The sequence below is a fragment of the Schistocerca serialis genome, chromosome 2 (genome assembly GCF_023864345.2).
Source record: "Schistocerca serialis cubense isolate TAMUIC-IGC-003099 chromosome 2, iqSchSeri2.2, whole genome shotgun sequence".
In the NCBI taxonomy this organism is placed as follows: Eukaryota; Metazoa; Arthropoda; class Insecta; order Orthoptera; family Acrididae; genus Schistocerca; species Schistocerca serialis.
In genome coordinates this window covers 135,512,739-135,535,465 of record NC_064639.1, presented here as the reverse complement: position 1 = coordinate 135,535,465, position 22,727 = coordinate 135,512,739, and positions in this window count along the sequence as shown.

Sequence of the window (22,727 nt, the reverse complement as noted above, 5' to 3'; positions counted from 1 at the left end):
GGCAGGTCTGAATATTATCGAATTTTCAGATCAGTAAGTCTTGATTATGATATACTTACAGAGATTATTTAGAGAAATATAAAAGAAAAAGGCAGAATCTGGAGGTCAGTCTTGGAGGAGAAGATGATAAACAGGAACACGCGAGGAAATACTGGCTATACGTCTTATTTTAGAAGACAGGATGAAGATGGCCAACCTACGACTACAGAATTTGTGGGTTTAGGGAAAGTATTAAAGAATGTTGACTGGACTACACTCTTTGAAATTCGGGACGTAGCAGGAATAAAATACGAGGAGCGAAAGGTCGTTCACAACTTGTACGGAAACCGGACTACACTTACAAGAGCAGAAGGACACGAAGGGGAATTGGTAATTCAGAAGGGAATTAGGCTGAGATGTAGCCTATCCCAGACCTTATTTCATCGTACACATTGAGCAAGCCGTAAAGGAAACCAAGGAATACTTTGGAAATGGAGTTCAAGTTCAGCGAGAAGCAATCAAAACTTTGAGATTTTCTAATGACATTTTGATATTGTCAGAGATGGCAAAGGACTTCAAGGTGTAGTTGAAAGGAACGAGTAGCGTCTTTAAACTGAGTCTGTCCGGCATGATAGACTCTGGTTGTAGTGGCAACAGGAGCGCCAGCATACGTTGTATGAGATCCCAGCAGCTGGCAGCCAAGCGGTGCGCGCCGGAGTCACGACTGCGCAGTGCGAGCACAAAGGGTCGTCCATAAGACGGATGGTATTGAGGCGCTGGCGTGTGGCTAATTTGCCGCTCACCACCGCGTACCACTCAGAACAACCGTACGTGGGCTGGTATGACGTGTGGATGGCCCGCCACATCTTGGTCCAGCGGATTGCCAGCTGTTGCTGTTCGACGTTGTTACGGGGTTGTGCTTCGTGGATGGGGCAGTAGTCTCTCGCGCTCGGCGCCCTTGTCGCCGGTAGAACCTCGGTCATGTAACTCAGTTCGACCAGGAAATCTCGGATATATGCGAAAGATTGAGCTATGTGTCGCACCGTGACAGGCGGTCGAAGATCTCGGGCCCTGACGATCTCAAGCAACGTCTCCGTCAAGTTGGTGCTGGCCGGGGTCCATGGTATTCTCATCGTCCTTAGGTATATTGCCCGCGTGCGGTTGTTGAGATGAGTCAACAGCAGGCCTTCAGCCAGCGGCGGCCTCATTAAAGTAGTCAGCGGACTTTAAATATGTGACCTGCGCCCACAAATTGTCCATACGCTGCCTGGAAACTATGGGCCATAGTAACAGGGGAAGAATGTGTGCAAAATAATTAAGTATGGGCACGAGGTAAGTGTTGAAGTAACGCATCCGGAGAATCATATCCACGTTTCGGAATTTGTTGTCACAGAGCAGTGCACGTGTCCGTTGTAGTAGCCGGGGATACGTGGTTGTCGCAGTTGGGCGAACTGTACAGTCTCGGTAGTGACGCCATTTTCGGTTCTTTATCCGAATTTCCTATTCAGTAAGCTTCTGAGACCTGTTACCGAATGGTCCTCCCGCCGATTTTCCGACAACTGTACCGAGAGGTTTTCGATTTCGGTATGGCCCTGTGGTTCATTTATCTGTGATTTATTTAGAGCTATAATCTGTTATTTTAAACGTATTGAGCGATTTCAGCTTTGGATTTAGTGATTGTGTTACTAAAGAATCTCCACAGGACGCGCCCTCTTGGAAAGTGAGTTCATAATAGAATATTTTCCTTTGTTAGAAATAGGATTAGGTTAGGTTGTTACCATGAATCATTACAACATCCAAAAAAAAAAAAAAAAAAAAAAAGGTTTTCGATCAATATTCTCTCAAAATACCTGTTATTTTTATGCAATTAAGAATTTAAAGATCATTAAATATCAAGACATCGTCTCTGCTTACGTATATTACTTGAGTGTTAGTTTCAATTACTAATGACCTCACGTACTCTTTTCTGGAAATGGTTTACTTATTAATTGTCGAACGCGTTTAGAACTTTTAACTAACAATGCTAACGAATTTTGTGAAGTGTGATAGAGGAAACCTTTCAAAATTTCATGCACTTACGACTTACGCCCGCATCATTCGGCAACGAAGTCAGCCTGTGTCTCTCTCGAACCGAATTGCATAAAATAAAGCATTAGTGCCATGCGAGTTGTACACTCCTGGAAATGGAAAAAAGAACACATTGACACCGGTGTGTCAGACCCACCATACTTGCTCCGGACACTGCGAGAGGGCTGTACAAGCAATGATCACACGCACGGCACAGCGGACACACCAGGAACCGCGGTGTTGGCCGTCGAATGGCGCTAGCTGCGCAGCATTTGTGCACCGCCGCCGTCAGTGTCAGCCAGTTTGCCGTGGCATACGGAGCTCCATCGCAGTCTTTAACACTGGTAGCATGCCGCGACAGCGTGGACGTGAACCGTATGTGCAGTTGACGGACTTTGAGCGAGGGCGTATAGTGGGCATGCGGGAGGCCGGGTGGACGTACCGCCGAATTGCTCAACACGTGGGGCGTGAGGTCTCCACAGTACATCGATGTTGTCGCCAGTGGTCGGCGGAAGGTGCACGTACCCGTCGACCAGGGACCGGACCGCAGCGACGCACGGATGCACGCCAAGACCGTAGGATCCTACGCAGTGCCGTAGGGGACCGCACCGCCACTTCCCAGCAAATTAGGGACACTGTTGCTCCTGGGGTATCGGCGAGGACCATTCGCAACCGTCTCCATGAAGCTGGGCTACGGTCCCGCACACCGTTAGGCCGTCTTCCGCTCACGCCCCAACATCGTGCAGCCCGCCTCCAGTGGTGTCGCGACAGGCGTGAATGGAGGGACGAATGGAGACGTGTCGTCTTCAGCGATGAGAGTCGCTTCTGCCTTGGTGCCAATGATGGTCGTATGCGTGTTTGGCGCCGTGCAGGTGAGCGCCACAATCAGGACTGCATACGACCAAGGCACACAGGGCCAACACCCGGCATCATGGTGTGGGGAGCGATCTCCTACACTGGCCGTACACCACTGGTGATCGTCGAGGGGACACTGAATAGTGCACGGTACATCCAAACCGTCATCGAACCCATCGTTCTACCATTCCTAGACCGTCAAGGGAACTTGCTGTTCCAACAGGACAATGCACGTCCGCATGTATCCCGTGCCACCCAACGTGCTCTAGAAGGTGTAAGTCAACTACCCTGGCCAGCAAGATCTCTGGATCTGTCCCCCATTGAGCATGTTTGGGACTGGATGAAGCGTCGTCTCACGCGGTCTGCACGTCCAGCACGAACGCTGGTCCAACTGAGGCGCCAGGTGGAAATGGCATGGCAAGCCGTTCCACAGGACTACATCCAGCATCTCTACGATCGTCTCCATGGGAGAATAGCAGCCTGCATTGCTGCGAAAGGTGGATATACACTGTACTAGTGCCGACATTGTGCATGCTCTGTTGCCTGTGTGTATGTGCCTGTGGTTCTGTCAGTGTGATCATGTGATGTATCTGAACCCAGGAATGTGTCAATAAAGTTTCCCCTTCCTGGGACAATGAATTCACGGTGTTCTTATTTCAATTTCCAGGAGTGTAGTAGCAGAGTTGTGTAAGGCGACGAACTGCCGTAGCATTGGGCATAGGTTCGTATACTGCTGGGTGCGAAAATATTTTTTTTTCCTCTTCGTGTTTGCAACACAATCTGAGACATTGTTAATCGTCAAAGTTAAGCATGTTTCTGACACATTTGTTGTAATTTACACGTAAGAGCGCGCTTTCTCAGTAACGAGTATCTCCAATTTCGTGACTTTCATATCTTTAAGAAATGAAAGATGAAATTACAAGTACTGTGCGTGAATGAAACCAGCAGCAATCGTCTTCACACTCTACTTTGTCACAATTTTTTTCTGCAAGTGAATCCTTAACAACAGTAGACAGAGATGAAAAGTCCCCACAACAATATTTGCAGACTATACCTCCAGATATGAAACATTCTGATTCATCAGATGCATGTTATAAACAACAAAGAACTTCTACAGCTGCACTCGCCACTCGCTCTCGAAAAGGCGATTTTTTAAAAAATTTTTTTAACCAAACCGATGATATATCCTATAGGAAAGTAGACTATTTCACCATTTCGATCTCTAGGAGCGAGCTACAACTATATTCTATGCATCTTCTTATTCTTTGACACTCTCTTAAACAATTTTTCGGGTTCATGGAGATGTGTTCCGTCTGTGCAACTAATTGAAGGCAATTTATTCCCATATGCGTGTCGCTTCTTTTATTTGTGAAGCATCATCACGAATAAAGGGTGCGAAACGCGTATGGCAATAAGTAAGAGGCCTTCAATTAGTTGTATATGCGGAACGTATCTCCATGAATTTTGAAGCAACTAAGCAACGACAGAAAACAGAAAAAATAACGTATTCTGGTGATTATATAACGTATTTGTACAATGTGGAACTACACTCTATTCCTAACTCACATTGGCCGGCCGAAGTGGCCGTGCGGTTAAAGGCGCTGCAGTCTGGAACCGCAAGACAGCTACGGTCGCAGGTTCGAATCCTGCCTCGGGCATGGATGTTTGTGATGTCCTTAGGTTAGTTAGGTTTAACTAGTTCTAAGTTCTAGGGGACTAATGACCTCAGCAGTTGAGTCCCATAGTGCTCAGAGCCATTTTTTGAGCCTAACTCATATTCCGAAACGTAAAATCCAAAACAAGGCGTGGATGTGAATGAGAATAAAATGACGTAATGTGACATTTGCAATTTCCAGAACACAGTCAATATTCTAACGTTATCATGCATTCATGGAAGTCCGTGGTCAGCGAAATTTGAACAGTATTACGTAGTCTAACCACATTTTTCGGTGCTGTGAAGACTGGCATGCCTGTTTCGGTGTTGAGCCGCTTCGAGTTCGTGCCGCTGTGGCGCAGCAGTGCGCATGCGCGGATCTCAGGCAGATTGTTTTTCATTGGTTGGCGCGAGGAGAACTGACAACAGCGTTTGGTTCGCTAGAACCGTTCGGCATCGCTTTCGAAATGCTTACTGAATAATGTTATTGCTCTATTTCGATAACAAGACTGTTCAGTGCGCTTGCGTACCGAACCGATCGGCAAAATGGTTGAAAGATATAGAATAGGGCCCTTGGAAGAGGATTTCTGTCAGGTGCAGTAGGCCTCTCGCGATATCCATGTATGTCGTGTCGCACATGTTGACGACGCTGCCTGATACCGTAGATTTCGTCGCCTGACTGCGTCAAGAGCATATAGGAAGGTCACATTTCGTGTGTTGATGTCTTCCACTCGTTGGAGAAGACCGTGTATTGCAGGTTCGAGATTCTACCACAAAGAAGACTCCTGATAAATGACATCCATGTTCCATCGTTTGTCCAAGTTCGGTCTGGTACACGTTGACCATAATCTGGGAGCGAGCATCGTGGATTAAACGTAGGATCACCATTCCTGAACCCTGCAAGAGGCCCATGTGTTCAAGTATGGCGCGAAGGAACCCATGGTCGATGCGATCAAATGCATGATCAAAATCGACGGCGACAGGGGTGCCTTGGAGTGATATGGCACAACTGATATGTCTTGATTCGACTCAGACAAGTGACACGTACATAAGTATCCTGTCTGATCACCTTAATCAATTCCAGTTCATCGTGCATTCCGCAGGACTTGGGCAATTACAGCAGAACAATGCTACCCCCCACATGTCCACAATTGCTATAGAATGGATCTAGGAACACTCTTCTGAATGTAAACAATTTCGCTGGCCATCAAACTCCCCAGACATGAACATTATTGAGCATATCTGGGATGCCTTGCGACGTGCTTTTCCGAAGAGGTCTCCATCCCCTCGTAACCTTAAGCATTTATGAACAGTCCTCTAGGATTCATTGTATCAGTTCCCTCCAGCACTACTTCAGACGTATTAGTCGAGTCCTTTCTACTTCAAGTTGCCATTCTGAGTGCTTGTGGGGATGCTAACGATATTAGGAAGGTGTATATTGGCTGCTGATTTATTTCTCACAGTTCACGAAGTACCAAATGTCTACTAAGATTGTACAGAAGATTTACCATTTATATACTTCATGAAGTACCAAATGTATACTAATATTGTACAGAAGATTTACCATATATATATATATATATATATATATATATATATATATATATATATAATCCTCAATGTAAAATATTTTCCAAATAACTGTTTCAAACATATTTTAAATTCAGCATGTACTTCACACAATGTGATGGGAGCACTGATAGACGTAGGATTGGCTTCTGTAAACGCCACTTGTATGGAATTTCTATTTATAGGAGTAATACTAGCAGACTTAGATACAGCACACAAGCACAGGCACAAATACACATATTTAACCCTCCATGGCGATCATTGTCCGCCTCCATAGTGTAACGGTAGCGTTACCACCTACCACGCAAGAGGGCTCGGGTTCGATTCCCGACATGGGAATGGGTGTTATGTGTCCTTCATCATCATTTTCATCAACATTGACCTGCAAATCACCGAAGTGGCGTCAACAGACTTGCAATACAGCGGCCGAACCCCAAAGGGGATATCCTGGCCAATAAATGCCATACGATCACTTCATTTCATTTTATTGTATTGCATTGTAAAGACCACAGATGTTCTCACTCCTTGATATTTCTTGATATTTTAAATGTATGCCTTGCATGCATTGTGATGTTAACCTGATTGTATAGCCGCTGAACATGTCAATGATGGATACTCTTTTGCTGCTGAAGATATTTATGTCTACAGGGAATGGACTGTACTTGGTTGTCCTGCAGTCCTCGATGTATTTCAACATACTGCACAGTTAATCCCACTTCATATTACGTAACTGCACCTTCTCGATTTTCACTATAACTTATAAATCTGTGTCAGGTGCTAAAAGGTCGTTAATACACTTATTGTTAGATCCATTGGCAGTCAGTTGATACTAGTGTTGAATAACAGCACTCTGTAATGACTTAGCTGAGGCTTGGCGAGTGGTGCAGGTGTTGGATATATTGGAAAGTCTACGTCTGGAAACAGTTCCGTGTCCTGCTCCAGTATAGCAGTCGTTACATCAGGAAACTTCTCTGCTTGCTGACTTAGTGGTGCCAGTGATGGATATAGCGGACAATCAATGTCGAAACAGTTCTCCATACTGACTTGATTTCCACTCCATAATATCAGGAGCTGCATCAGGGAGATTGCCTGTGTGCTGACTTGATTTCTGCTGCTGGTACTGTTGCTGCTATTCGTATGAACTTGATTTCCACTCTAACGTGTTGGGAGGCACATCAGGGAGATTGGCTGTGTGTCAGCTTGATATCTGTTGCTGCTGCACCGCACCATCTACAAGAACTCAGGGAGAAATAAAACGAGACCACGAAAAATGCACAACGAATAATAATCACTGAGAGAGGCGTGATTTAATGTTTATAACTGAGTATTCAGTCACTGTATTCTGCCTGGAGGTGGCAGATCTCTGGTGACACCTCAGGATAATCAACCTTTCACTATGGAGTACGGAGCACCGGTGGTCAGTCCACCTGACAGCGAGTAAGCCTGAAAGCTGAAGATGAGTGGTGGAAATAGACCACTGCAGCGCCAAGGAACTGGAACATCTGTTTAGGACTGGATTTCGATGTCAATGAAGCCATCGTGCTGTATAAATATAGAACTATGCAGGTTAGTCATTGTGGGCTGACGTCAGAGAGACCTTCTGCAGTGGTATACTGTGTTAGAATTACAAATGTGAATAAGATGGTAAAAATTTTGAAATGTTTTTATAAATATGATATATTTCTGGTGAAGTTAGGACTTTGAAGAATTTATATGGAGCAGGAAATTGATTGGGGAGAGTACATAAGACTTCACCACGTATGTGTTACACCGAAAATCATTGTACAGAAAAGTCTACAAACTGTGCCTAAATGTCCAACAAAATACAACTCAACTACAGCAAAAAGCTTTCCAAACTACAGCTTCCATCTTCATCATCAACATTCTGAAGGCTCTCCCCACCAAACGAGCATTTCATACTTTACAGTGCTTGTTGGTGGTCTACGAGTTCCAGCAGTCCAATGGAGTATTGCATCAGGGTGGTCAAGTTGTCCAGTATATGCTTGACAGGTAGTAGGCCTGGACACTGCGGGAGGGTATCTGATAGAAATCTCCCAAGAAGTGTTACGTATCCTATGTACAACATAAAGCACTTGTAATTTAATGAAAGAAAGCTTCAGGTATGAAGTTTTATTGCATCAATCACTTGTAGACACACTGGATTACTAGGTTCAGCAGGGTTAAGCTGCATCTTGAGATCTGCAAAGTTAGAAAAATTACAAAGTATTACACTGTTGTAGTTGTAATCATAAATTAACTCTTTTGCATAAATTGTTTTTTACATATCCTCAGTGTACAGTTTATGAAACCATGTTGTGCGACAAACTGTGAGTTTGTTTTTGTACCATCATAGAAGTCTGAATTCGAACTAAAAATAAGATTTCTCTAATGTAAGTTATTACAGTAAATATAGAAAGTCGAATAAATGCCTAAGATAACATCACGACAAAAAGAGAGCAAAACCTAAAAAAATATAGCTGTGTTCTCGTGGCAACAAAGTCATACTGGTATGGCACATCAGGAAGTACTGCATGTGGCTGAGGTGACTTCCAGCTACAACATGAACTAATAAAGTAATACAGCGGAGTACCAACAGATGTCAGCTGACTCATGAATAATAACAATCAGTTTCTATGTTTTTTGTCTTATCAGTATATACATATATCTAACAGTATATGAGAGAATACGATATGCGTCATTTAAAATACAGAATAGTACAATGTCAGTCATATCAGATGGTAAGTGTAAAGGGTCATAATATTTCGTCAACTTGTAAAATCGTAAAACTTATTTCCAATACGACAGTTAACATCAAAGATTTGTTAAATGCTGAATGAACAACGTTAAATGGTGCACAATGTACATAACAATATGAGAACAGTTCATTTTATAGGACTATGGAAGATTGTCTATCTTCACAAACTGTAACATCGCGCATTATACTTTTCGCCTCACAGTAGAAGTCATATTGAAATTTCCAATTATAGTGCATTTTCCATGTTTCCTCTTAACTTGAGTCATGCAGATTATGGCTGCAGTGCTGTCACAACAATACACCAGCATTGGTAATCGGAACTTTTTTACTTCATTTCGCATTAGGTTATCGAGTCGGTAGCATGCATGTGGTTTCTATTGGAACAGAGCTATGAATGATGCATGGTGGCTTGACTTCAGCGCGACTTGGCTGTGAGTGGGGGTACCATGGATAGGGTGGTGGTGGACTACACGACTAGTCTTATGATCGCGAACTTCGTCTCCATGGTTTTCAAAACTTAAATTGCAAAAATATATTAGCATATACAAACTCTCAAACCTTGTATACATATTTGAACTGTAAATGCTGTGCTCATTGGTAGTAACTGACGCATCATATCTCTTTGTCTTTCTGAAATTTCCCTCAAAAAGCGGGTCACTCATTACAAAATTAAAACTGTCTACGTCTACATCTACGTCTATTCCCTCCGAACTACTATGAAGTGTATGGCACAGGATACATCCTACTGCCCCGTTATTATGGTTTCGTCCTTGATTATAAACGTTTTCATCCAGCGACTTTGATTATTGAGACGAATATTTAATATGCTTACTGTTTGCAAAAGTGTTGTCTGAGTGACGGTTAAACCAGATTAATTGGTGCTTATTAATTTACTAACTGCAGTATAAAACAGCAATGTGAACCTTAATTACTTGAAGTGATCAGTAAATGCTTGATCAACAGTACAATTTCAATCTGTGGATCCATAAGGCTGCAAATATGTGTAACAGTAATACTGCCAATAATATACAAAGATTCTGTGCCTAACTATCCCCCAGATAGTATGGCTGAGTAGCTACCCATAATTGCTCCAGTCTTTGTCTTGACCATTCAAGGGGGCAATGTAATACATTAAATTATATCGCTTATTTAAACAATGTAATGAAAAAGTATGTATGTCACTGGACATAGTATGCCAAAGTCAGTGGAGTACTTCCGACATTTTTTCGTGAAAAAACAAGGGAGATTGACTAAGAGTCCTTATTGTACTTTACTTGACTTATACTGTTTCTTATGCCATGACACTTGTAAGGATCCCATATCAGTAGTTTTAGTTTAGTTCTTAATAATAATATTAATTCACACTTGAATGACTAATTATTCGACTGGATTCAGACCTTAATTATAATTTAATACTTGTACTAGCAAATATTATGTTTGAACTGCTAAATTCCGCTGTGAAGAGAAAGTTTGGTGTAGTGACAATTCGCGCCATCCGCATGTTTGAGATGCATATTTGCGACCTCTCTTTCAGAACTTGCAGTCTAATACCGTTCATAATACGACGTCCGATTAATTTTGTTGGGCACTGCAACAAATTGCGTTACATTGTGCTACATCTTAACGCGGTCAACCATCACCCAACTTATCGCTCACCTACACCGATCATCAGAACAGAAAAATCTAAGGTAGCAGAGCGCATATTCTGTGTAAGTGGGAAGTTTTGTTTGAATCTATCATTCACTTTACATTAAATGTGAGAATAACCCCCCCCCCTTCCCCCACTCTAGCCTTTGTGATACATCCTGTCTCAGAACAATTAACATTTTAATGTTACTGTACAACTTACTTTACGGGAAGTATTACAGTCTCCACGAGCAGTGACTGATGCTCTCACTCCACAACACTTCAGGAAGCTTAAAAATCTAATCGAGGAAATTAACGTAACGTCTCTGACTTACTACTCCCCTAAGTTCATTGTCATATCGATAGTAAGAATTATCGTACGTAGGGTACTCAAACTCAACATTGTTGCATCCACAAGCAATATGTAAACACTGTACATTACCCACTGGACGAAGGAGTAGCACCCTTGGTGACGTGAGACACATTATTCGATATCAGATTAAAAATTTAACCCAGAGTGCAGCCACTGTGCAGAAAGTGGTAAATGAACTGTCCTTCACCATGGAGAATAAACCATACATACGAATTATTACTTCCTACTCGAAACACATCTTCATCTTGCTGTTCTTATGGTTCAAGATTTATCAACAGACCCTCGTCATGTGAATCCTCCCAGCTCCACCACTCCTACACCTGTCCTTCCCACAGCCTGGTTAGAGTTTTCCCAACTTTCTCATCTTACTTTCTTTCTCAAGCCAGCGCTCCCGTACATACGTAACCATCACCTACTGCTCAGTGCATCTTCAAGATTAACAACCCACTTCCGATACAATAAAATGCACATTCAGCATCACAAGCGAAACTGAAAAACCAAACTTTCTGTTACTTGTGTTGCACTTAGTGAGTTTTCCTTGAAAACAATTACTGTGAACTAATTAACCTTACTGTAGTGCCATAACAATTTTGCTACTGCTGTTGTACTCCTACGAAGATTTGTTTGGTTATAAAGTTTTTCTTGAATGTTCTGCAGCGGACGTAGAAGTGTACTATGATTCATTCTATAAGGTGAACAAACTTTTTCAGAAAAATATTTGGTTCTTCATATCAGGATTTTTTTTTTCTAAATGTTTGTTGATATACATAGGGTGAGTCCATAACATCAATTTTCTCCTGTACTTCAAACTCTATGAGTCATCTTACTGTCAAAACAATGCCAGTAAAACAATAAAGTCATTGCTCAGTAAGGTAGCTCACACTGAGATTCAGGTGAGATTTCGCCAACCGTATTCACTGTTGTTGTTGTTTTTTTTTTTAAAAAACAAGTACTAATTTGCTTTCTTGATGTTCCAATGTTTATTACGAATGAACTTGTAAACCCCTGAATATTTAAAGCATCGATCTCGCATGTATAGAAACCTTCAAACATCTGACTACTTTACATATGAGTTCATGCGTTAAATATTTGCCGTTAAACATGTAAGCGAGAAGAAGTTTCATAAAGGATTGTAATTATGTTTAAAGTATATTGGAAGTCGCAATGCACTCTGATTCTCAAAGACTAAACGAATATATTAGTTGTAATTTGCACGTCATTCGTTAGGCTGCCTCACGATACATATACAGTTTATTCTTGTAATACTTGTTTATTGTGTTACACCTTTAACGTAAGCAATCCTGTTGGAAGAACATCCGCAACTGGGGATTATAGCAGAGGTTGAAAATACCGCTTCAGTTTTTTTCTGTATAAACATAATAAGCCGCACAATCATTTGGTTTATATCTGTTATTTTTAATTAGCCCGTATCTTCCATTAGTATTTGTACTAATAACAGCGTTGCCATTCTTCCCGTCGGATGGAACATAGTTATTTTGAGTGTGAACACCTTCTGTTTCCATGTTTGCGGTACTGTATTAAGTTTCATATCTCAACTAAGGCCTCACTGTCTACCTCAATGACTCGTTTCCTGCTTTCAATTACTTGATAGACTTCCATATTGACGACTCACTCACAATGGCAGTCATGGACTGTGCGGCTGGTCCCGGCGGAGGTTCGAGTCCTCCCTCGGGCATTGGTGTGTGTGTTTGTCCTTAGGATAATTTAGGTTAATTAGTGTGTAAGCTTAGGGACTGATGATCTTAGCAGTTAAGTCCCATAAGATTTCACACACATTTGAATATTTTCACTCACAATACCCATTCAGAGCGTAAAGCGCAGTGGGAATTTGCACGGTAAACCTACCTTGGTCAACGTCCATAATCTGCGAGACGCGTGGACCGCCTTCTCCTCCACAAAAGCCACTACTCACGATGTACCACAAAGAGCAACCATGAAATGGTAATTCGCTGCCGAAAAGCGCGACGGCGACACAACGTGTACACAAAACACAAACACTGGAGCACAACTCACGCAAAGACCGTGACTGACTACACTACGCCGCGCAAACAAGGAAGTTACCGCTACGAGAGCTCGCCACAGACTGTCTATGTGAAGTTCAGAAAAAGGAAGAGAGGGACTGACGGAAGTAAAACTATCAGGGCAGGTCCTGGGTCCCTCGTCGGCAGATCAATCCATATGAGCACTGTTCGTGAAATGCAAGACTCAAAGTGCGAGTCTCGATCCAAAAACACATACACTCCTGGAAATGGAAAAAAGAACACATTGACACCGGTGTGTCAGACCCACCATACTTGCTCCGGACACTGCGAGAGGGCTGTACAAGCAATGATCACACGCACGGCACAGCGGACACACCAGGAACCGCAGTGTTGGCCGTCGAATGGCGCTAGCTGCGCAGCATTTGTGCACCGCCGCCGTCAGTGTCAGCCAGTTTGCCGTGGCATACGGAGCTCCATCGCAGTCTTTAACACTGGTAGCATGCCGCGACAGCGTGGACGTGAACCGTATGTGCAGTTGACGGACTTTGAGCGAGGACGTATAGTGGGCATGCGGGAGGCCGGGTGGACGTACCGCCGAATTGCTCAACACGTGGGGCGTGAGGTCTCCACAGTACATCGATGTTGTCGCCAGTGGTCGGCGGAAGGTGCACGTGCCCGTCGACCAGGGACCGGACCGCAGCGACGCACGGATGCACGCCAAGACCGTAGGATCCTACGCAGTGCCGTAGGGGACCGCACCGCCACTTCCCAGCAAATTAGGAACATTGTTGCTCCTGGGGTATCGGCGAGGACCATTCGCAACCGTCTCCATGAAGCTGGGCTACGGTCCCGCACACCGTTAGGCCGTCTTCCGCTCACGCCCCAACATCGTGCAGCCCGCCTCCAGTGGTGTCGCGACAGGCGTGAATGGAGGGACGAATGGAGACGTGTCGTCTTCAGCGATGAGAGTCGCTTCTGCCTTGGTGCCAATGAAGGTCGTATGAGTGTTTGGCGCCGTGCAGGTGAGCGCCACAATCAAGACTGCATACGATCGAGGCACACAGGGCCAACACCCGGCATCATGGTGTGGGGAGCGATCTCCTACACTGGCCGTACACCACTGGTGATCGTCGAGGGGACACTGAATAGTGCACGGTACATCCAAACCGTCATCGAACCCATCGTTCTACCATTCCTAGACCGGCAAGGGAACTTGCTGTTCCAACAGGACAATGCACGTCCGCATGTATCCCATGCCACACAACGTGCTCTAGAAGGTGTAAGACAACTACCCTGGCCAGCAATATCTCCGGATCTGTCCCCCATTGAGCATGTTTGGGACTGGATGAAGCGTCGTCTCACGCGGTCTGCACGTCCAGCACGAACGCTGGTCCAACTGAGGCGCCAGGTGGAGATGGCATGGCAAGCCGTTCCACAGGACTACATCCAGCATCTCTACGATCGTCTCCATGGGAGAATAGCAGCCTGCAATGCTGCAAAAGGTGGATATACACTGTACTAGTGCCGATATTGTGCATGCTCTGTTGCCAGTGTCTATGTGCCTGTGGTTCTGTCAGTGTGATCATGTGATGTATCTGACCCCAGGAATGTGTCAATAAAGTTTCCCCCTATTGGGACAATGAATTCACGGTGTTCTTACTTCATTTTCCAGGAGTGTAGTTTTATTGTGTCATTATGGCTTCTTGCGGGAACTAAGCGATTATAGGTGAAGATTTAGATTCCTATGAACCAGTGCAGGTTTACTGTATCCCTTATGCCTTCACATTGACCATGAAACACAGAAATTGAATCGGGATTGAATACAAAAGGCACAATGCCGACTTAAGTACAAGACGAGTGAATCTTCGAAGAGTTTGCCTTATGGGCGGCTTTTGGAGACCAGTATTAGATTCCGACGCACCAGTGCAGGTTTACTGTATCCCTTGGACTTTCACATTGACCATGCAACACAGAAATTGCATCGGGATTGAATACAAAAGGGACAATGCCGACTTAAGTACTAGAAGAGAGAATCTTCTAAGAGTTTGTGCTTTGAGCGGCTCCTGGGAGACCAGTATTTGATTCCGATGCACCAGTGCAGGTTTACTGTATCCCTTGGACCTTCACATTGACCATGCAACACAGAAATTGCATCGGGATTGAATACAAAAGGGACAACGCTGACTTAAGTACAAGAAGAGAGAATCTTCTAAGAGTTTGTGATTTGAGCGGCTCCTGGGAGACCAGTGTTAGATTCCGATGCACCAGTGCAGGATTACTGTATCCCTTGGACCTTCACATTGACCACGTAACACAGAAATTGCAACGGGATTGAATACAAAACGGACAATGCAGACTTATGTACAAGAAAAGTAAATCTTCTAAGAGTTTGTGGTTTGAGCGGCTCCTGAGAGACCAGTATTAGATTCAGAGGAACCAGTGCAGGTTTACTGTGTCCCTTGGACCTTCACATTGACCATGAAACACAGTAATCGCATCGGGCTTTAATACAAATGGGACAATGCCGACTTAAGTACAAGAAGAGTGAATCTTCTAAGAGTTTGTGGTTTGAGCGGCTCCTCGGAGACCAGTATTAGATTCCGATGCACCAGTGCAGGTTCACTTTTTTCCCTTGGACTTTCACATTGACCATGAAACACAGAAATCGGGTTGGGATTGTATACAAAAGGGACAATGCAGACTTAAGTACAAGAAGAGTGAATCTCCTAAGAGTTTGTGCTTAGAGCGGCTCCTGGGAGACCACTATTAGATTCCGATGCAGCAGTGCAGGTTCACTTCATCCCTTGGATCTTCACACTGACCACGAAACACAGAAATTGCATCGGGATTGAATATAAAACGGACAATGCCGACTTCAGTACGGAAGAGTGAATCTTCTAAGAGTTTGTCATTTGAGCGGCTCCTGGGAGACCAGTATTAGATTCCGATGCACCAGTGCAGGTTTACTGTATCCCTTGGTCCTTCACATTGACCATGAAACACAGATATTGCATCGGGATTGAATACAAAAGGGACAATGTCGACTTAAGTACTAGAAGAGTGACTCTTCGAAGAGTTTGTCCTTTGAGCGGCTTTTGGAGACGAGTATTAGATTCCGACGCACCAGTGCAGGTTTACCGTTTCTCTAGGACCTTCACATTGACCATGAAACACAGATATCGCATTGGGATTGAATACAAAAAGCACAATACCGACTTAAGTCCAAGAAGAGTGAATCTTCTAAGAGTTTGTGGTTTGAGCGGCTCTTGGGAGACCAGTATTAGATTCCGATGTACCAGTGCAGGTTTACTGTATCCCTTGGACCTCCACATTGACCATGAAACACAGAAATTGCATCGGGATTGAATACAAAGGGCACAATGCCGACTTAAGTACAAGAAGAGAGAATCTTCTAAGAGATTGTGCTTTGAGCGGCTCCTGGGAGACCAGTATTTGATTCCGATGCACCAGTGCAGGTTTACTGTATCCCTTAGGCCTTCACATTGACCATGAAACACAGAAGTTCCAACAGGATTGAATACAAAACGGATAATGCAGCCTTAAGTACAAGAAGAGTGAATCTTCTAAGTGTTTGTAGTTTGAGCGGCTCCTGAGAGACCAGTATTAGATTCCGATGCACCAGTGCAGGTTTACTGTGTCCCTTGGTCCTTCAAATTGACCATGAAACACAGAAATCGCATCGGAATTGAATACAAAAGGGACAATGCCGACAGAAGTACAAGAAGATTGAATCTTCTAAGAGTTTGTGTTTCGAGCGGCTCCTGGGAGACCAGTATTAGATTCCCATGTACCAGTGCGGGTTTACTGGAGCCCTTGGAACTTCACATTGACCATGAAACACAGAAATTTCATCGTGATTGAATTCAAAAGGAACAATGCCGACTTAAGTGCAAGAAGAGTGAATCTTCTAAGAGTTTGTGGTTTGAGCGGCTCCTCGGAGACCAGTATTAGAATACGATGCACCAGTGCTGGTTTACGGTATCCCTTGGACCTTCACATTGACCGTGAAATACAGAAATCGGATTGGGATTGTATACAAAAGGGACAATGCAGACTTAAGTATTAGAAGAGTGAATGTTCTAAGAGTTTGTGCTTTGAGCGGCTCCTGGGAAACCAGTATTAGACTCCGATGCAGCAGTACTGGTGTACTTTATCTCTTGGATCTCCACATTGACCATGAAACACAGATATTGCATCGGGATTGAATACAAAAGGGACAATGCCGACTTAAGTACAGAAGAGTGACTCTTCGAAGAATTTGCCCTTTGAACCGCTTTTGGAGACCAGTAATAGATTCCGACGCACCAGTGCAGGTTTACTGCATCCCTTGGACCTTCACATTGACCATGAAGCACAGAAATGGCATAGGGATTGAATACAAAAAGCACAATACCGACTTACGTCCAAAAAGAGTGAATCTTCTAAGAGATTGTGCTTTGAGCGGCTCCTGGGAAAGCAGTGTTAGATTCCGATGCACCAGTGCAGTTTCACTGTATTCCATGGATCTTCACATTGACCATGCAACACAGAAATTACATCGGGATTGAATACAAAAGGGACTATGCCGGCATAAGTACAGGAAGAGTGAATCTTCTAAGAGTTTGTTATTTGAAAGGCTCCTGGGGGCCAGTATTAGATTCCGATGCACCATTGCAGGTTTACCGTATCCCTTGGACCTTCACATTGACCATGAAACACACAAATTGCATCGGGATTGTATACAAAAGGGACAATGCAGGCTTAAGTAGAAGAAGAGTCAATCATCTAAGAGTTTGTGCTTTGAGCGGCTCCTGGGAGACCAGTATTAGTATCCTATGCACCAGTGCAGGTTTACTGCATCCATTGGACCTTAACATTGACCATAAAAAACAGAAAATTGCATCGGGATTGAATACAAAAGCCAGATTGCCGACTTAAGTACAAGAAGAGTGAATCTTCTAAGAGTTGTGCTTTGGGCAGCTCCTGGGACACCAGTATTAGATTCCGACGCACCAGTGCAGGTTTACTGTATCCCTTGGACCTCAACATTGACCACAAAACATCAAAATTGCATTGGGATTGATTACAAAAGGGAGAATGCCGACTTAAATAAAAGAGGAGTGAATATTCTAAGAGGTCATGGTTTGAGCGGTTCCTGTTAAACCAGTAGTAGATTCCGATGCACCAGTGCAGGTTTACTGTCTCCCTTGGACCTTCACATTGACCACGAAACACAGATTTTGCATCGTGATTCAATAGAAAATGGACAATGACGACGTATGTACAAGAAGAGTCAATCCTCTAAGAGTTTGGTGTTTGAGTGGCTCCTGGGAGACCAGAATTAGATTCCAATGCACCAGTGCATGTTTACTGTATCCCTTATACCTTCACATCGACCATGAAACAAAGATATTGTATCGGGATTGAATACAAAAGGGACAATGCCGACATAAGTACAAGACGAGTGAATCTTCTAAGAGTTTGTGCTTTGAGCGGCTCCTGGGAGACCAGTATTAGATTCCGATGCACCAGTGTAGGTTTACTGTATCCCTTGGACCTTAACATTGACCATGAAACACAGAAATCGGATTGGGATTGTATACAAACGGGGCAATGCAGACTTAAGTACTCGAAGAGTGAATCTTCTAAGAGTTTGTGCTTTGAGCGGCCCCTGGGAGGCCAGTATTAGATTCCGATGCACCATTGCAGGTTTACTGTATCCCTTGGACCTTCACATTGACCATGAAACACACAAATTGCATCGGGATTGAATACAAAAGGGACAATGCAGACATAAGTAGAAGGAGAGTGAATCTTCTAAGAGTTTGTGGTTCGAGCGGCTCCTGAGAGACCAGTATTAGATTCCGATGCTCCAGTGCAGGTTTACTGTATCCCTTGGACTTTCACATTGACCATGAAACACAGAAATAGCTTCGGGATGGAATACAAAAGGGACAATGCCGACTTAAGTACAAGAAGATTGAATCTTCTAAGAGTTTGTGGATTGAGCGGCGCCTGCGTGACCACTATTAGATTCCGATGCTTCATGCAGGTTTACTATATCCCTAGGTCCTTCACATTTACCATGAAACACAGAAATCGCATCGGGATTGAATACAAAAGGCACAATGCCAACTTAAGTACAAGAAGAGTGAATCTTCCAAGAGTTTGTGCTTTGAGCGGCTCCTGGGAGACCAGTATTAGATTCCTATGCACCAGTGCAGGTTTACTGCATCCATTGGAAGTTAACATTGACAATGAAACAGAATATTGCATCGGGATTCAATACAAAAGTCAGATTGCCGAGTTAAGTACAAGAAGAGTGAATCTTCTAAGCGTTTGTGCTTTGAGCGGCTCCTGGGAAACCAGTATTAGATTCCGATGCACCAGTGCAGGCTTACTGTATCCCTTGGAAATTCACATTGACCATGAAACGCAGATATTGCATCGGGATTGAATACAAAAGCGACAGTGGTGAATTAAGTACAAGAAGAGTGAATCTTCTAAGAATTTGTGGTCTGAGCGGTTCCTGGGTCACCAGTATTAGTTTCCGATGCACCAGTGCAGGTTTAAAGTATCCCTTGGACGTTGACATTGACCATGAAACACAGAAATCGCATCGGGATTGAAATCAAAAGGCACAATGCCGACTTAAGTACAACGAGAGTGGATCTTCTAAGAGTTTGTGGTTTGAGCGGCTATTGATAGATCAGTATTAGATTCTGATGCGCCGATGCAGGTTTACTGTACCCCTTGGAACTTCACATTGACCATGAAACACAGATTTAGCATCGGGATTGATATCAAAAGTGATAATGCCGATTTAAGTACAAGAAGAGTGAATCTTCTAGGAAATTGTGCTTTGAGCGGCTCCTGGGCGACCAGTATTAGATACCGATGCACCAGTGCAGGTTTACTGTACCCCTATCACTTTCACATTGACCATGACACACAGAAATAGCATCGGGATTGATAACAAAACGGAGAATGCCGACTTAGGTACAAGAAGAGTGAATCTCCTAGGAGTTTGTGGTTTGAGCGGCTCCTGGGAGACGTGTATTAGATTCCGTTGCACCAGTGCAGGTTTAATGTATCCCTTAGGACTTCACATTGGCGATGAAACACAGAAATTGCTTCGGGATTGAGTACAAAAGGGACAATGCCGACTTAAGTACAAGAAGAGTAAATCTTCTAAGATTTTGTGTTTTGAGCGGTTCCTGGGAGACCAGTATTAGATTTCGATGCACCAGTGCTGGTTTACTGTATCCCTTGGACCTTAACATTGACCATGAAACAGAAAATTGCATCAGGATTATATACAAATGGGAGATTGCCGACTTATGTACAAGAAGAGTGAATCTTCTTAGAGTTTGTGCTTTGCGCAGCTCCTGGGACACCAGTATAAGATTCCGATGCACCAGTGCAGGGTAACTGTACCCCTTGGTCCTTCACATTGTCCATGAAACGCAGAAATTGCATCGGCATTGAATACAAAAGGGACAATGCCGACTTAAGTGCAAGAAGAGTGAATCTTGTAAGAGTGTGAGGTTTCAGCGGCTCCTGGGAGACCAGTATTAGATTCCGATGCACCAGTGCATGTTTGCTGTATCCCTTATACATTCACATCGACCATGAAACAAAGAAATTGCATCGGGATTGAATACAAAAGGGAAAATGCCGAATTAAGTACAAGAAGAATGAATGTACTAAGAGTTTGTGCTTTGAGCGGCGACTGGGAGACCAGTATTAGATTCAGATACACCAGTGCAGGTTTACTGTATCCCTTGGAATGTCACATTGCCCATGGAACACAGAACTTGCATCGGGATTGAATACAAAAGAGACAATGGCGACTTAAGCACAAGAGGAGTGAATGTACTAAGAGTTTGTGCTTTGAGAGGTTCCTGGGAGACCAGTTTAGATTGCGATTCACCATTTCAGGTTTACCGTATCCCATGGACCATCTCATTGACAATGAAACACAGATATTGCATCGGGATTGAATACAAATGGGACAATGCCGACTTAAGTACAAGACTAGTGAGTCCACTAAGAATTTGCGTTTGAGCGGCTCCTGGGACACCAGTATTAGATTCCGATGCACAATGCAGGTGTCCTGTCTTCCTTGGACCTTCGCATTGACCATGAGGCACGGAAATTGCATCGGCATTGAATACAAATGGTACCATGCCGAATTAAGTACAAGAAGAGTGAATCTTTTAAGAGTTTGTGCTTAGAGCGGCTCCTGGGTGACCAGTATTAGATTCCGATGCACCAGTGCAGGTTTACTGTATCCCTTGGACCTTGACATTGACCATGAAACACATAAATCACTTCGGGATTGAATACACATGGGACAATGCCGACTTAAGTACGAGAAGAGTGAATCTTCTAAGAGGTTGTGGTTTGAGCGGAACCTGGGAGACCAGTACTAGATTCCGATGCACCACTGCAGGTTTACTGTATCCCTTGGACTTTCACATTGACCACGAAACACAGAAATTTCATCGGGATAGAATACAAATGGACTATGCCGACTTAAGTACAAGAAGAGTGAATCTCCTAAGTGTTTGTGTTTTGAGCGGCTCCTGGGACACCAGTATTAGATTCCGATGCACCTGTGCAGGTTTACTGTATCCCTTGGAAATTCACATTGACCATGAAACACAGAAATTGCATCGGGGATTAATACAAAAGAGACAATGGCGACTTAATTACAAGAAGGGTGAATCTTCTAAGAATTTGTGCTTTGAGCGGTTCCTGGGACGCCAGTATTAGTTTCCGATGCACCAGTGCAGTTTTACTGTATCCCTTGGACCTTAACATTGACCATGAAACAGAAAATTGCATCGGGATTGAATACAAAATGGACAATGCCGACTTAAGTACAAGAAGATTGAATCTTCTTAGAGTTTGTGCTTTGCCAGCTCCTGGGACACCAGTATTAGATTCCGATGCACCAGTGCAAGTTAACTGTATCGTTTGGTCCTTCAAATTGTCCATGAAACGCAGAAATTGCATCGGCATTGAATACAAAAGGGACAATGCCAACTTAAGTACTAGAAGAGTGGAACTTGTAAGAGCGTGTGGTTTGAGCGTCTCCTGGGAGACCAGTATTAGATTCCGATGCACCAGTGGAGGTTTACTATATCCCTTGGACATTCCAATTGACCATGAAACACAGAAATCGCTTCGGGATTGAATACAAAAGTCACAATGCCGTCTTAAGTACAAGAAGAGTGAATCTGCTAAGTGTTTATGCTTTGACCGGCTGCTGGGAGACCAGTATTAGATTCCGATGCACCAGTGCAGGTTTATTGTATCCCTTGGAGCTTCACATTGACCATGAAACACAGAAATCGCATCGGGATTGAATACAAAAGGCACAATGCCAACTTAAGTACAAGAAGAGTGAATCTTCTAAGAGTTTGTGCTTTGAGTGGCTATTGGGACACTAGTATTAGATTCCGATGCACCAGTGCGGGTTTACTGTATCCCTTGGACCTTCACATTGACCATGAAACACAGAAATTGCATCGGGATTGAAATCAAAAGGCACAATGCCGACTTAAGTACAACGAGAGTGGATCTTCTAAGAGTTTGTGGTTTGAGCGGCTATTGATAGATCAGTATTAGATTCTGATGCGCCGATGCAGGTTTACTGTACCCCTTGGAACTTCACATTGACCATGAAACACAGATTTAGCATCGGGATTGATATCAAAAGTGATAATGCCGATTTAAGTACAAGAAGAGTGAATCTTCTAGGAAATTGTGCTTTGAGCGGCTCCTGGGCGACCAGTATTAGATACCGATGCACCAGTGCAGGTTTACTGTACCCCTATC